This window comes from Mirounga angustirostris, unplaced genomic scaffold (assembly GCF_029215605.1).
Source record: "Mirounga angustirostris isolate CCGP_5_RB_7025 unplaced genomic scaffold, mMirAng1.0.hap1 SCAF_5, whole genome shotgun sequence".
NCBI lineage: Eukaryota > Metazoa > Chordata > Mammalia > Carnivora > Phocidae > Mirounga > Mirounga angustirostris.
In genome coordinates this window covers 22,878,236-22,895,832 of record NW_026991713.1, presented here as the reverse complement: position 1 = coordinate 22,895,832, position 17,597 = coordinate 22,878,236, and the positions used below count along the sequence as shown (strand labels likewise).

The following is a 17,597-nucleotide window of genomic DNA, read 5'->3' as shown; positions in this document are numbered from 1 at the left end:
TTCTTTCCATTGTTAACACGTGCTGCTCTTGGCCAACAGATTAATGTTGAACAGACAAAGAGTTGACAAGTAGCTCTGCTCTTCTCTAAAGGGGATTGTTTCCCTTCACTATTTCCTCTTCATCTGAATGGCAGAGAGCCAGTGATATGCTGGTAAATATCTGCTGGTTTACCAATCAGCTCTGCGGCTCGGGGTGGAAAGAAGGAGGAAGCCTGGTTTGCAACATCTGCCAATTCCTGTGGTATAAATACTCCCACCGATGTCAAGCTACCTACTGATTTCAAGCTACCAAACTGACATCAGGTTGCAAGATCTTGTGAGCTAATACAAGATGGCTCCAGCACAACACTGCGGACTTTAAAAAGTCTTATTCTGTAGATGACAAACATCACTGGCCCTTAGGACCAGCACCAGATTCAGGATCAACACCTGGTGCCTGTCCCCACTGAGTACTCAGTAAATACAGGTGGTGGTGGTAAGGTTAAAGATCTACAGCTTTCTACCCATGCCCACACACAGAATCAAACCTCTGCACACATGCACATGTGCACACACGCACACACACACATACACGCACACACACACTTTCTTCCCAGGTGGATAGTGATGCATTTAAATAATGAATACATACACACTTGTATAAAGCAAACATCCCCACAAAAAGTAAGTACACCCCTGTCTCCATGTCATTTCTAGCATTGGTCCATTGTTCTTGCTTTTCTTTTTGTCACATCCCTCCTGCACCTCCCTGCACTGTTGACCATGCTTTTCTTTGGCAGGAGCAATCACGGTGTGCCCTGATGTCAAAGAATACCTTTTTACATGGATTGAGGTTATAAATCACATAACAAACACTCTACCCTTGGAAGTTTGCCTTTTCTCCTCCTTCCTGAGCTTCCCCTTCAGTTAAAACCAAAAGGTCTCTTACCTTCAGAGCATTTCCCCCACTGCCCTGATGAGGTTCTGTGTGTTTGTTTCCATCATGCCCTCATGCCACCTGAAAGTTGACTACTCTCCACCTTATTCACCCAAATTTCCCTCTGCACCTTTCCCCAGGGGCCCCACACCCCTAAAATAACATTGCAGAACCTCAGAACCGGGTGAAGGCATTTGCATCGACTTTGGTAGGTGGTTCCAGGTTGAGTTTTGCAAAGACAGGCTTTTCTGTATGGAATCCTTGTCATCTCCTCCCTTCCCCACCACACCCCCCTCTCACCCCTACCCCACACATACATACTTATTCCTGCCCACTGCAGGCCACATCCCCAGCAGGCTGTAGAGCAAATAACAATCATCTCTAAGAGAATTGGCACGAACAAGGTCTGACACTTAACAACTTCAAAGCATTTTTTATAGTATGGCAAATCCCATTACCATGCAACAAAGAACAGCTAATTGTTAAGAATTAATAATAAGAAATAAGTATAGATAATGGTTTAGCTGACACTGTCGCATTTTAGTACAATATGTTCTGAAATATTTGCTCCTTTGGGTTGTGAATGTGCTATTGTTGTCACTAATAGGCCTATAGAAGCCTAGTGGAAATGAGTTTTCTCAAAGAAAGTTGTGCATTCTGAGATTTCTCTGATAAGGGGAAGGGGTCAATGTGCCTGTAGTTTCAGTGCTTCATTAAAATTCTGCTTCCGTATAGCATAATGTGAGTAATATTAATTTTCTAAACATTCGTGTACAGCAGCTGCTAACTAATTTCCATAACAGTGTTCCTATTCTACAGACATTTTAAAAAGGGAAAAAGAGATGACTACTGACTTTCTGCCAAAAGGAAAGGCTCATCCAAATCCACTTCTGAGTCATTCCAGACCAAAAGAAGGATGCCATTAGGAAAGCTAACTTCTCGTTCACGAGGGTGTCTGGAATTGAACATCCCCACCTTAGAGCCAGGGCTGGCGCACCTGGAATGAACTATGAGCTCATTCGCTGGGTTCATCTTGCCTCTAGACACCTTTGGATGGCCCAGTTCATGTGACCTAGACTAGCTAACAACCTGGGCTTGTCCGCAGCCCCAGTCACCATGGGCACCAGATGCTTCCCCTTCCCTCTGGTCCATTCCACGGAAGTCCCAGTGAGACAGGGTGTAGCTCAAGCTGTCCACACTGTTTCTGTAGGGGCAGCATAGCTGGGGACTGTGGACCACGTGTGCTTCAGAGGCTTGCTCTTAGACTATTCTCCCCCAACCCTCCTCCAGAAAACCCTGGGAACGGTTCTGACTTGCGGTCAGGATATAATTAAAATGTTTTAGTTATATACATTCTCAGGCTGGAAGTTCCCCTCATCTGCCCTCTGCCAAGAGGAAGAGCTAGGGCTAACCTTATCTTCCACCTCTCCTTCCCAAGTGCCCAGCAATCCCACCACACCGGTCTACTTGGCCACTCTCTGAATAAACCATGTTGAGTCACTCTTCAAAGTCTTTACCCAAACTGTCACCTCTGACTGGATAGCCCACCCACTTCAATAGTGGGAAAATTTTACTCTTCATCCCTTTCTAATCTCATAGACTGAGTTAAACTGTCCTCAGCTTTTGCCCAAACCATCAACTTAGCACTTGTCTTGTTGGTTGGTTGGTTGGTTGGTTGGTCAGTTGGTTGGTTACATACAGATTTGTTTCCTTTATTTGTAACTCTTGGAATGCAAGAGACTGGGTTCACTCATCTTTATATATGCTGTGCTCATGACATTGAAGGCACTCAATAAATCTTTGAGCGGAAGTTACCTTCAAAATGTACCCGCACAAGGATATGTAAAAATATGTGACCATAAATTTTGTCAAGTCATATACACTCAAAGTTAGAGTCACCATGGGTAAAACTAAGTAAACTGCAGAAAGGAACAGAGGTTCATACAAGGATGGGTCAGAAATGGCATCTAATTTCATGCTTGTCACTTTCCCCTACACTGTCCTCTCCTTAGCCTTTCTGATTTCTTCTCCCCATAACTGAGTTGGCTCCACTACTCTCATTCTGTTCCCTTATCATGAAATCATTCCTTCCCTCTTTCATATTAAAGCTCACACGGCTGGTCCCCAGAGACACTGCTTTCTTAAAAACTGTCAAAATCATCCTAGATACAAAATTGAAACAATAAACCAAAGTAAATGGGACCCAATGGTGAAAACTCCACATGTGACAATAGTCAGAAATGCAAAATTATGGTTCTCAGGTCTGCTATCATTGCAGATTCCTTGACTAAATTTTTTTTTGCCTTAACTCTTAATATGTTACTAGCCTTAATACACACTAAAATTGGCAGGGACACTCTGCAAATAATGTCCCTTGGAAGCCAACTAAGTAACTGGGGACATGTTAATATTAATATCAGAGCTTCAAATTCATCAATAGAGTCATGACAAAACTAGGTCCCAAGTAATAAAAGTAAGCGATGTACTTCATAATTCATTTGGTGAAATCTCCATCAGTGTTGACTGTTAATTGAGAGGTGATGGATTATTTTGTTTTTTAATTGACTGCCTTTTTGGAATACATAGAATGTAAACACCCATCTTAAAAGCACTCACAGCGTGAGTGAGAAAGAGTGGAGAGCTGAAGAATGGGGGTCCCAAAGAGCTATATTCAAAGGACCAGGCATTCACTTGGCCAAGAAGATGCCTGAAGGAGAGATGGGTCAGCTTCATGTAGACTATGAAGGAAATGAGCCCAGAGACTGTGGAAAGAATGTCCTCAACCCAAAGTGCTTCTCCCAGCCACTGGCATAGGGTAGACAACATGCATTTGCTGAATGAACAAATGAATTTAGGGTTAAAAAAATTAAAATTTTTCAGGGTATAAAATGTAATTAGTTACTTTAGTAATAATTTTTCAAAGTTTTCCAAGAAAAGTTTATTAAGCATTCATAAATACCTAGACAGAAACAATATTAAGATGACAACTAAATACATTCTTTAAATTCTGTTCAACAAAAGACTGTTGAGAACTTACTGTGTCCCCAGGGCTGTACACAAGACTCTGAAGGATACTAAAGTAAACTGGGGGCAGCCCCTGCCTTCTGGATGACTGTCTAATGACAATCCCTCAAGCAGGCATGGCAGTAATACATCTTGGGTGATAAGAGGAACAGTCCCTGCCCAACATTTTATCCCCAATACCCCTCACAGGGCCTTAAATTACACTATTAAAGATTGATTCCTTTGGGTCTTGAAGGTTAATTGAGTCTCTTAGCAAAAAGTCAAACACTGGGATGAGTACCTTCTTAATCCATTACCACCTGAGATTAGACCCAAGCATTAGGCTGAGGATGGAGGAGCAATGAGGAAGGATTTTCAGAACTGAAGAAATGAAAAAAGGAGGCACCTAAAAGCATCACTAATTCACTTTATTTGTAGTTTTCCTCATTTTTTCCCCCATCTCCTAACCAATGGAGACTGGTACAGAAAATTCATACCAGACTGTATCAACATCAGCAAATGCCTTTTCCACTTCCTTATAGCTGGGTTTCTGGGCTCAACACCTGCATTTTCTATCCTAAGCCAGATCTAATAATAACAGGCAGTGCTACATGGGTGCTTAGCTTGGACCAGCCAGTATTCTAAGAGCTTTACAAGCATGATCTTAGTTAGACCCTATAATGATTCTATTCCCATCATACAGGTGAAAGCTAAGGGTCAGAGAAGTTAACTAACTGGTTCCAATCACCAAACTCTAAATTGCAGAGCCGGGATTTTAATTTATTTAAATTCAACTCCAGAGCCAAAATTCTTAAGCTCAATACTATAATGCCCACAATTCAGCCTGAAATCTTACAATAACCCTATAAGACTGACCTAAGAAGCAACAGTCCCATACTACCCTGGGTTCAAGGTCCAGTTCAAATTTGGTCCAGTGGAAACTTGGACCGTAGTGTCTTCGTTGAAAAATAAAGTTAATAAAATGTAAGATCATGTGAAATAGAGTTAATAAAATATGTAAGATCATGTGAAAATCAGATGAGTTTATGAAGGAAGTGTTTGGCACAGAGTAAGGACGCCATAAATAGTAACTATAAGCTATAAACTGCCCCTGGGTGCAGCTTTGTTCTGGTCGTGCTACTGTTGGCCTGTAGGGGTCACTCAAGCCTCCACTCCCTTCATTTCACATCATGTAGTCAGTGGTTCTCAACCTGTACTTTTAAATCTCCTGGGGAGGGGCGCCTGCGTGGCTCAGTCGTTAAGCTCTGCCTCAGGCTCATGATCCCAGGGACCTGGGATCGAGTGCCCCTCACCGAGCGTCCCGCATTGGGCTCTCTGCTCAGTGGGAAGCCTGCCCCACTCCCCCTGCTTGTGTTCCATCTCTTGCTGTTTCTCTCTGTCAAATAAATAAATAAAATCTTTTAAAAAAATAAATAAAATAAATAAATAAATAAATAAATAAATCTCCTGGGGATATATACATACATAATATATGCGTATGTGAGTGTAATTTATATATACTAAATGTATGTATGTCTGTGTGTGTGTGTGTCTATATATACACACATATATATGTTTGTGTGCCTGCATATATGTATATTTGTATATGTGTACTGTGTGTGTATGTATATAAATATATACATACATGTCTAGGGGTAGAGCCTGGACATTTATTGTTTACAGCTTCCCAAGTGCCACTGCAAATGAAAAACTTCTAGAAAGGGCCAAGGCCAAGGATCCTTGGAGTTGAAACAGCAAGGAAATGGATGTTTCTTAGTAAGAAATAAAACAGTTAAGGGCGCCTGGATGGCTCAGATGGTTAAGCGTCTGCCTTCGGCTCAGGTCATGATTCTGGATTCCCGGGATCGAGTCCTGCATCGGGCTCCCTGCTCGGCAGGGAGTCTGCTTCTCCCTCTGACCCTCCTCCCTCTCATGCTCTCTGTCTCAAATAAATAAATAAAATCTTAAAAGTTAAAAGTTCTAGTGCCCAAGTGACATGGGATCCAACACTGGGATTTGAATAGGAGCCCTCTCTTGGCTTGTCTTTTTTATGTAGGCTCCACACCCAGCATGGAGCCCAACATGGGGCTTGAACCCAGGACCCTGAGATCAAGACCTGAGCTAAAAATCAAGAGTTAGCTGCTTAACCAACTGAGCCACCCAGGCTCAACCCATCCCCCACTCCTCGGCTTATGACTAAAAAAATCCCAGCCATACTCAGGCCCTGGACTCTGAGTTTGACTCTGCCCTCAGTAACCACCTTCCCACAATCTAGATCCCCTGACATGAGGCCTTGATTACCACTGGGACATGTCCCTGTCCCTCATGCTTTCGCTAGCCGTGGTTAGAGGCTGAGGTAATCATCGGATGCCATGCCTTCACCCCCATAGCTGACCTTCCAGCATCAGCCCCAAAATGCAGGACAGATGTCCCACTTCTATCCATCCCACAAGCATGACAAGGACTGGCAGCTCAGTCTTGCTTCAAGTAAAGTGTCCTTTAAATTCTGGGCTGAGACAAGATTCTCAGAACAAGAGTCTCTTTCTCCAAAAGCAAAGATAAACTCATATTAGGTTCTGTTGAGGACTATTACAGCTTGATCATGCACTCACAATTCAAAATCCTGACCTTGTCCACCCTGAGTTCAGCTGACAAGGCCATTAGACTCCCCAGAAGGGCCTGCTGCCCTCATAATGTAGGAGTCAAATATTCCCTCCCCTGGTCCCTCTCCAGGTTCTTCAGTTCCTCATTCATTATTTTCCTAAACTATGAAAGACCCACAGAGAAAAGCATGCTCACCACCCACCCCCTGCCTTGTATTGGTAATCCAAACAGTTAACAAATTGTCCAGATGCAAAGAGGAAGTTTACATTTTTTTCATAAGATGGCCCCATTTACACACTTGTCACTCAAAAGAGGCTGAGCATATATATTCACCAAACTTGGCAGCATTTCACTCTGTGACTGAAAACAAACATGATACATTTCTCCTCCAGAGATAATCTTGGTGATGTGTGTAGGCCACTGAAAATGAGAATGTTATGACTTTAGTACTGTGATAATATATGGTAGTAATTATATTAACAAGGGAAATTGCATCCTTTTTCAGCAATTTTGGCTCATACTACCCACATGAATAGTGGGGAACAGCAAAAAAAATGCTGAAATGGTGCTAGTAATAAGATAGGGGGAGCAAGATTTGCTGAATTTAGAACCTACTTTAATCACTTTTTAAAAATGTACTGAGCTCCTACTATGTGCCAGGCACCATGTGAGCCCAATGGGTAATGCATCTGACACGGCTCAGAACTTAAGGTGCTTACCACATAATAAAGGAAATAAGACATGCACATAAATCACTGTAATACCAGGTGGAAAGTGAGAGGTGATAAAAGAGGTATAGAGTTCTATGAGGATTGAAAGAGGGAGCTATCACTTCTGGTTGGGGAAGCAGAACTTCACAGTTTTCCAGCATTGAGATAAACAACAGCCAATTAACACTGAAAATTCTGCCCAGTGACCCAGCTCCAGAGAACATCCACCAGAATGCTCCACAGCTGAGTAACCATGAAAACAAAGCCCATATTCCATGACTCCAGAAATCCTTCTGTAGAGTCTTTTTGCCAGAACTTATAAATGTATGGATTGATGAACTACAAAAGAGATTAAATGCATGAGTAAAACTCCATAATTCATTTTGAAGTTTTATTGGAACCATATTCAAGATATGCACTCTGCTCCACCAATTCGATCAGCTTTTGTTTCATTCCTCCCGTGTGCAAGAAGATATAGGGGATTCCAAGAGAATGAAGACACAGACAAGACCCTGAAGGAAATCAGAATTTCATAGAGGAAAGGGAAACATACAACGTAATTGTAAAGATGATCTGCTGCTTTATCAACATGATTTGCCGGAAGGAGTTTGTGGTTCCAAATCACACAGACTTGAGCTGAATTCCTACTTCGCAGCCTACCAGCTCTGTAACCTAAAAAAGAACTATTGACTCTCCACGTTCACATTGTTTTATTTGCATGGTATTTAAACCAAAGGACTGTGATAGGGATTAAACAATATAATACCACGAAAGCATTTTGCATAATGCCTACAAATGTCTAACGAATCTGTTGAATAATGTACGTCAGAAAACTGGGAAGGGTCAGAAGACAATTATAAAGAAAAATGTAGTTATCCTTAAAGAAAGAGCTTGTCTCTGAGTTGGAGGGACTAGGAAGTCTTCATGAAGAAGGTGTCATTTGAACAGGACCCTAGAGGGAGTGATTTGTCACTCCAGAGTCTACTTTGGCTGGTATGGATGGGGTGAGTAAGGCTGTACTGAGATATGACATTAGATTTTTAGAAGATTAAAAATGTATGTGAAGGGGCGCCTGGGTGGCTCAGTCGTTAAGCGTCTGCCTTCGGCTCAGGTCATGGTCCCAGGGTCCTGGGATCGAGTCCCATATCGGGCTCCTTGCTCTGTGGGAAGCCTGCTTCTCCCTCTTCCACTCCCCCTGCTTGTGTTCCCTCTCTTGCTGTGTCTCTGTCAAATAAATAAATAAAATTCTTGGCTGATTGATTCATTCTAGGCAAATCAGGAATTGAACACATATAGTCCCCCAAATACCAGACCACATCACTGAAAATCCAATGGTGCACATAAAAAGATAGAGAGGTTAAAAAAGCTGGCATAAAATTTATAACATAATTTTTTTTTTACATTTCAAACAAAAAACCAACCCTTCCTATAAATATTGAAGGAAGAATGCTATGACACATCGGGAAACAGAATTCAGAAGCATAATGAAGGAATAAAATACCACAATCAAGTGGAGTTTACTCTGGAATTACAAGGACTGCTAGGATTAAATATTAGGAAGTCTATTTTTAAAACAATGGATCGTGGATCACCACATCAAAAACCAATGATGTATTGTATGGTGACTAACATAACATAATAAAATTAAAAAAATAAATTAATTAAATGAAATGAAATGAAAAAAAGGACGTCTATTTTTAAAATTCTGTTTAGTTAAGAGGATTAAGGAAGAAGCATATTATCATCTCTATGGGTGCTAAAAAGTCATTTGATAAAATGTAATACCTATTCCTATTTTTAAAAGAAAAATATGATGGAACATGAATAGATGCTTCATTAATATGGTAAATATATAAGTATATACTTTAACCCAAAAGTTGATATCACAATTAATGGAGAAATACTAGAAGATTCCCATTAAAGTCGGCAACAAATTCACTTGTACCACTTGTATTTCATATTATCCTGGAGCGCCTGGTTAGTCAATGAATGTTGGTTCAAAACCTCAGGAGTTCCCTGGATGAAATTGGAAACTGGCCCCAAGGGCAAGGAGAGACCAAAGAAAGAAGCAGACCACTCCAGACTGGAAGGTGGCAGGTGTAATAAGGAAGGGAAGTTATATATAAGGCTTGTCTTGGGGGCCCATAAGACGGGTAGATCCCTGCACCTGTCCACCAAATCTTAAAAGTTTCTATAGAGGCCTTACCTAGGTTCAATCACGTATACCATCTAGATGGTCTCAACACATTACTATCTCAAGGCCGGGTCTTTGGGGGAGCTTCTAGTGCCTGCAGGGGAGGGGGTGAGGAGTCTCTGACTGTCTGGGTCCAGCTCTAAGTCACCTGGCAGTCATGTCCTCTCAGTGGTTCCTCCAACAATAAAATTAGGTAACTGAAAGAAATAAGAGATAAAAATTATAAAAGAAAGAGTAAAATTATCATGATTTGCAAATAAGATGATTGCCTAGAAACCCAAGAAAATCAACTGAGAATAGTTGACAGAATAGTGTTTGTAACTAAGAGAATGCAATAAAGTCATGCTCCAAAAAATTAATTCATTTTGGCTCAGATCATGATCTCAGGGTGGTAGTGCTGAGATTCACTCTCTCTCCTTCTCCCTCTGCCCCTCCTTCCTGTTTGTGCTCTCTCTCTCTCCCTCTCTCTCTCTTCAATAAATAAATACATACAGAAAGACAGACATAAATAAAGACATAAATAAAGGTGGAAAATAAAACCTTAAAAGAAATAGAAGAGAAGATGGAGAGGTATTTTATTTCTTAGTTTTTATTATCTTCAAGCAGGGAAGGTGTTTTTAAAGTATGATTTTTAAAATCCCAAGGGTCACAAATAAATGATTAATAAGCTTGACTACATAAGAATACTTAAAAATCTTTGTATGGAATAGTGCAAAAAGAAAAGTAAAAAACAACCTGGGAAAAACTTTTACAACTCATAACAGAACAAAAGATAATTTTCCTAACATACGAAAAGCATCAACAAATCAATAAGAAAAAGATGAATAACCCAAAAGAAAAACAGACAAAAGATATGAGATAGTTTACTAGACAGAAAATATGGATAGTAATGTAAATATATCAAAAGCTGTTTATCTTACCCATAATAAAAGGAATGTAAATACTAACTACAAGTAGATATATTTTTTACCTAACAGATCGGCAAAGATCAGTAATGTTCGGTAAAATACTCTGTTAACAAGGATGTGAGGGAACAGCCATTTTCTTACATTTCTGATGACATTGTAAATTGCCATGATCACTAAGGAGAGGAATTCGGCAATCTCTATCAAAAATTAAAATGCCTATACCCTTTGATACAACAACTGGATCTCTAAGGAATTGATCCAGCAGACAGTATAAAGAAAGGGCCATATGTTCAGAGATATGCACTACAGTATGAAATCTTTAGCATGAACAAAAGTAGTCCCTTTTGACTGCTTGAGAAATCTCTATTTATCACATCCACACAATGGATTTCTTAAAGAGCATGAAAGCCCCTTTGTCACACAGGACCTGACACTCAGCACAGCAAGTATCAATTGTAATCCTAAGCATCTGTTCATATGCTTAACACAGTTCAGGTCCCAGGGAAGAGCTTCTCCATCTTTTTTGCCCTATATCCTCAAAATAAAAGGCAAGTCTATCCAAATACAGTGGAAATGTGTAGATGGTCCAGCTGCCAGCCTCAGAAATGACCACTGCTTTGGAGAACAGGAAAGATGTGGCCACGGAAGCATTTACACAAAATCAAAGACAAATCAACTTGTCAAACATTCCCCTCAGATAGCAGGAATGCGGAAGATTCTTGCTTTCCTTTTTTACAAAAAAGCTGAGCATACATTTTCTTACTTTGTGGGTTTTGCTTTCTTTATTTTAATGTTCAAATGATGACAGTACCCAAAGAGTTTCTGAGTAATGGTTGAGGAACACTGTCCAATATAAACAATCAATATTATTTCTAATTGTGGTGTGATATGGATTCCTTATAGTCAATAAATATGCGCCAAATGACTGAATAAACCAATCATAAAGGGGAAATTAGCTGATGAGCATTTCACTAATTATCCTTTTGTATATATTGTATTTTGAACCATACACATGTTCTCCTAACTTGGGGGAGGGGGGGTCCAATGACAGATAAATTTTAACATTTCAAGTAGTCCTAATATTATCATCTTAGAACCAAACACCATCCAATTTTTATGTCTGGTTCATTATAGTTAATCACATATTCTATCATATGCACAGTGTAGCTCATTCAAGGTAAGTAGAGAAAATGTCATCTCTAATTTATATATTAAAAACCTGCCCAAGTCAAACAACTGATGTAAAATCTGTTCACTTTTCATAGCCCACACGGCTGTTGTAAAAACACTTTCATGGGTAACCCTTTACATTGCTCAGGACAGACAGCTTTGTTCTCTGGGACAGACAGCAGACTTACTGCTCTAAATGGTTGGTATCCGTTAATATAATGGAATCCACCAATGTTGAGCTTGTGGCCAGTTCCAAGTTCACAGATTATGAAGATGAAATTAGGTAACTGAAAGAAATAAGAGATAAAAATTATAAAAAGGGGAAATGTAACTTGTCTCTTCTATTGTTTATTTTTACAGTGTCCTGTGTTTAGTAATAAACCTGGTTATATAATTATAGTGAAATGTAATAGGATTTGCCTGAAAATTCTCCCTTTCGGTAACGAAACTTTCTGAAAAAAACTTTGTTTTAGTTTCATTTTTTTAACTTTTTAATCCACTTACCTATGGCTTTTTTTTTTTTTCAGAGAAATCATGTTTATTACCCCCATTTTGACTTTTTTCAATATCACATGAGTTTCTGGTGTATCACATGGTGATTCAACAAGTCTTATGTGTTTATCCACAAACGTAGATACCATCTACCATACAACACTATTACAATACCATTGACTATATTCCCCATGCTGTACCTTTCATCCCTGTGACTTATTCATTCCCTATCTGGAAGCCTGTACCTCCCACTCCCTATGACTTTCCATTTTAAACATTTCACTTTTTTTAAGATTACATTATCACATTTTCCTTAATTCCATAATCTTTTCAACAACCTCATCCTTCACGCACTGTGCTTTTGTATCCTTTTATTTTCAAGTCCTTTTCATGTTTTCTCCCTTTTGTTTTATTTCCCTGGGAGCTCTTATTGTCATCTTAGACTTTATTTTTAGGATTCTATGTTGAAGCCTGAACCAACAGTGAGGAAATAAAAAGAGAAAGGACTGCAGCCATGCTGAGTGGAAGTGTTAGACAGGTGCGAAGAGGAGGAAAAGGAAAAAGACTGGACAAAGTCCTGATTGTCTTTTTGGTCTCCAAGATATAATATCTTTGAAAATGAAAAATAGAACATTTACACCTATACAGGCACCTATGTAAAAATGTGACATGCAGAACATAGAAATGCCAAGAAAACAGGTTCCTTTAATTAGAATCTTGGTTCAATGTCCAATAGACTGGGTCAAATTTACTTTGAAGGCATAAGTGAGATTATCTCCTTGTAGGAGGCCAACCTTGACAAATTAACTCTGTCTTTATCTTGAAACCAACTCACCAGTAAGTAAAATTCAGAATTCTGCTTGAAGTTTGTTAATGTTGATTTAGATGAAGCAAGCCCACCCTCCTTAAAGATCTCCAAAGCAAGGTATCTATTTGATAAATCAGTAAGAATGGCCACAGTATGACTCTCCGGCAGAAAGATCAACAAACAATCAATATTAAAAATTTTGACAAATAGCTGTTCCTATCTCTATTTAATAGGCATTTTCATGTTTCAGATCGAGCTATTTACTTGCCCTCTTTGCTTGGAGCTCATCCTGGTTTGATTTATCTTTCTCTTTCTGTCTCTATTCTATCTATAATTCTACCTCAACTATCCCATAACCCTCAGAGCATCTACAGATCAAAAATAAACAATTAAAATAAGAGAATCAATTTCTACTGAATGGGAACAAGTATATTTTATAAAATCTTTATTGGCTTCGCAGCAAACTAAACTAAATCAGAAAAGTTTCATCTCCCAAAAACATTAAGAGAAAAAGTGATGAAGTTGTGTGTATGTGTGTGGGTGTCTGTGCATGTGTGGATGTGACTGTGTGTGTTTGGGTGCATGTGTGTGTATGTGTGCCATGAAGAAAGAAAAAGGAGGAAAATCAGTGAAACAGGCAATTTTCTACCTGGCACTAAATGCCAGGTTACTTGTAAATATGTATAATTAATTTTTTCATTTAAAAAATGACAATCTGGGGTGCTGGGTGGCTCAGTCGTTAAGCGTCTGCCTTCGGCTCAGCTCATGATCCCGAGGTCCTGGGATCGAGCCCCACATCAGGCTCCCTGCTCAGCAGGAAGCCTGCTTCTCCCTCTCCCACTCCCCCTGCTTGTGTTCCCTCTCTCGCTGTGTCTCTCTCTGTCAAATAAATAAACAAATTCTTTAAAAAAAAAAAAAGGTAAAAAATGAAAATCTGAATGTAATATATAGCAAATGTGAGTGACTTCCCCTTGGCCTGAAACTCTCTGTTTTCATTTAGTCCTTTTCCTTTTCTTGCCTGCCAGTTTTTGCCTTCATTTTGCTTTTCCTATCTGCTATTTCCTAGATGTCTGTTCAGTTTAATTTATCCAAATGTCATACCCAATAAGTTGTTGAATTTCCACTCCATTCCTGCTGAATTATTGTATTACTTTTAAATAACTTGCATCTGCTCTTGATTCTCCCATCTGCTTCTCTTCCTCTTCGATTTCTCATCAAGAGGCCTGGCTCTAGGTTAAGGATGTTGACCAGGAACTCCTGATTTTCCAATTTTGAACCACTGACACAAAGTTAGTCATCCGTTCTGAATCTTTCTGAAAAAAGCTGGCCCTAGGCAAATCGGTAAAGTAGGTCAGATATATGAATGCTACCACACACACTTTGAGTACTTTCTCATTCATGCTCATCAGTCTCCTGCAGAGGCACCCCACACTCTGGACCTTCTGGTTTTTTCCTTTTAACTCCCATCCTTCAAAAAGTAATGCCCAGTATCCCTTTCCCCATTGCGTCATTTCTAGGAGAAATCCGGTAGGAAAATTCCAACCAACATGTAACTCCTGGGCAGTAAAAATGTAATATTTCATCCTCCACAGAATGAGTTTCAAGATTTATGTTTCTGTGTTCTGTTGTTAATACATGTATGTGGGGTGGGACCAGAAAAGTAACCAGCTGTAACTGATTTGAGGCACTTATCAGCAGAGTTGGCTGCTCTCTTAAACTCTAGAATTTGATGGAATTTTTTAAAAAGAAAGAAAACTACCATCTCCCAAGTTTTTACTATGTGCCAGATAGCTAAATTTCATGCCCATTTTAACCAATGAAAAAGCTAGGATACTTGCCCAAGGTGAAAAAAATCATACGGCTATAAGAAGTAGAGATGGGATATATGGCTGCAGGAAGTACAGATACTGGGTATAACCAAGCAGCAGAGCCCAATGCTCTGCCCACTATACCATGCCACTGCTTGGGTTTAGGGGTCATAGACTGTTAGCTCTCCTCTGTTTGGGGGCTCCAACCATGCAACATATATTAAGTGAATGCTTTTTATGTGTCAAGACAAAGCTGGAAAGGAGAAACAGCTTGGCATGGATGATGAACTATTGCAAGAGCATAAAGTCTGGATCACAGATATGACCCAAGAATGATCACCTGGAACACCATTTTGAAGGCTTTGAAGTATATGCTATGGAACTCAGACTTGACATCAAAGATATTGGGGAGCGCTTAAGGGTTCTAAGGAAGAGAATGAGATGGACAGAGTTGAATTCTGGAGTCATCCTTCTAGAACAGGATACATTCAGCTTTTGTGAGGGATGAACCTGAAGAAAGGTGACTAGCTGGGAGGCTACATTGCTGTTACCTAGGCAAGAGATGACAGTGGGCTCAACTATGGCAATGGAGAGAGGAAAACTATAGTCGAAAGGTAAAATTGTAGGACACGGTGATCATTTGATATAAGGAAGAGAGGAGAGAAAGTAATCAAAGTTGTCCAATTTTCCTTTATATTTGTTCTGAAGTCCCACATTCTTTTTCTAACTCAAATGAAACTGTTGTAATAAACTGGGGTGCCTTAGAGCAGATTCCCAAGCTGAACTTATAAATGTTTGAGGCTGGCAAAATTATGCCTAACTTGACCGGTAATGCATTTGGTAAGTATTGTTTATGACCACAAAATATTGCACCCACACAATTAAAGTATAGTTTAGCCTTAAGAAAGGGCTAAGAATCTCTTATTTGGAAAACTGTCTTTTCCCACCTCAAGAGGTGTTCTTTATGGAGACAGTCTTCATAATTTTTGGTTATGTTTACAGCAATTTGATTTTAGAAATCATTCTAAATACAGATATTTCCATAATAAATATTCCCAGCTGCTGTTTTTGGAAGGAGCAATTTGATCAGCGGTACTGTGTTGAATTGCATTACAATTGGTTTCTTCAAATAATGTATATTACCTACATAAAGAAAAAAAAGAAATCATCAACTAATGTCTAGTTGATCTGTTTGGCACAAAAGTGATGGCAGGACGGGGTTAACAAGTTGTTTGTGGAGAAATAACAGGGACTGATGAGCTCTCAAGTTTTGATGTTTATTAAAGAGTTTATTGGAATCTCATAGAGCGGTAAAAAATGATCTAATAAAACAAATAAGATTAAGCAGTTCCAGTAAACAAAATTATAATAAAATTCCAGAAGCGTAGATGCAAACCATTTTTATTTTTTTAATTCTTGCAAAAAAAATCCTATTAATATTTCCAAATCTTATAAAGAGTTTTAGAATTAGGATCCCATTTGAAAATCGGCCTAACTGCTCAAATCATGATCATGTCATTAATGAATTTGTTTAATGGACTACTTAGCCACGTTAGCAAACTTTTTAAAGGAAAATAACTTTTCCTGGCCTGAGATAAGGGGAAAACTACTGAAAATTGATCAACAAATAAACGGTGTATGCCGGCACAGTTTTGTTGGAAAAGGAAAACCAAGTAAACAAGTCGGAGTCGAAGAGAAGAGGTAGGGGTTGGGTTGGGGGGGGGGAACTTTCTGAAGGAAGAAAGGCTTGCTGAACCAACTTATTAGACCTTGGGAGATGTTACCAGCAGCCTCCTTTCTTGCCAATCTTTCTAAAGGGAGCAAAAGGCTGCAGAGCAATTATAGGCAGACAGGGCCATGAACAGCCTCCAGGGATTCTCCGATCTAACATGGCCCAGAAGCAGAAAAATGATTATTTTGGCCAAAACAAGGTCCTAGGTAACAGAGCAACCAGCCTGAAAGAGCTAAATGGACAGAAACAAAGTGCACTGCAGCAGCAAATGTATGTAGCCATGTCCCCACAGGACAACACACATGTCAGTAGGATCTTCTAGGCACAGATAAAATGAGAGGTCAAATATTCCCTCAATGCTCTGATGTTACGTGAAGCCTCCCATCCCAGAACCTAGAAGGTGATAATATATTGACTAATATTGAGTTTCTACAACCCTGGGGATATTAGGGGCACTAAAATAAGTCGGGGTAGAGGAAAATAAAAGTTCTATTTCTTGCCCACCTAAATAGTGGACCAGGGTTCATACCTGATACATATGGGAATCTTTGTGCAAAGAGATCTGCACCAAGGATTTAAGGCCAAGTTGTTTTGAGTTGTTCAGCCAGATGTGCAGCATGAGGCCCACTAGAGGCAACTATTAATTGTAAAACTACTGTGGGGCTCTGATGAGATTGAGTCTGAAAGTGTGCTACAGAACGCTTGAACACTCCCGGGCAGGTACGGACAGATTGGTAGAAGGAAAGAAGAGAAGGATACTGCAGCCTGGTAAGAGATCAAGGCAATTTCTTGAGACCCAGGGAAGGACCTGGAGAGGCAACACCACTGACAGTGATTTTTTAAATCTCACCTATGTCCCTAAATTTCTGAATCTCTTTCTGGATGGGGAAGGTTGTTACAAATTAGATGTTGGTTTCCTCACACCCACCATCTAAATATATTGAAAGCCTAACCCCCAATGGGATAGTATTCAAAGGTGGAGCCTTAGAGGGGTAATCAGTTTTAGATGAAGTCCTGAGATGAGCCCCAGAATGGGATTAGTGCCCTCATAAGAGGAGAAAGAGACTAGCATGTGCTTTTTCTCTCTCTATCATGTGAGGATACAGCAAGAAAGCATCCATCAATCAACCATGGAGGGGATCTTCACCAAGAACCCAATCTTGCTGGAACCTCGATCTTAGACTTCTAGCCTCCAAAACTGTGAGAAATAAATATCTGTTGTTTAAGCTACCCATTCCATGATGATATTCTG

General features: G+C 39.7%; 1 long non-coding RNA gene across 2 annotated transcripts in view; it reads right to left on the bottom strand.

The window, feature by feature from the left end:
• LOC129045772 (uncharacterized) overlaps positions 1-17,597 on the bottom strand; it is a 306,077-nt gene that overhangs the window by 42,467 nt on the left and 246,013 nt on the right. For both annotated transcript variants that reach the window (XR_010411381.1, XR_008505924.2), the window contains 2 exons: positions 11,694-11,792; positions 9,440-9,624 (listed from right to left, as the gene is read on the bottom strand). This is a non-coding gene — a long non-coding RNA (uncharacterized LOC129045772). The remainder of the gene's footprint in view (positions 1-9,439; positions 9,625-11,693; positions 11,793-17,597) is intronic.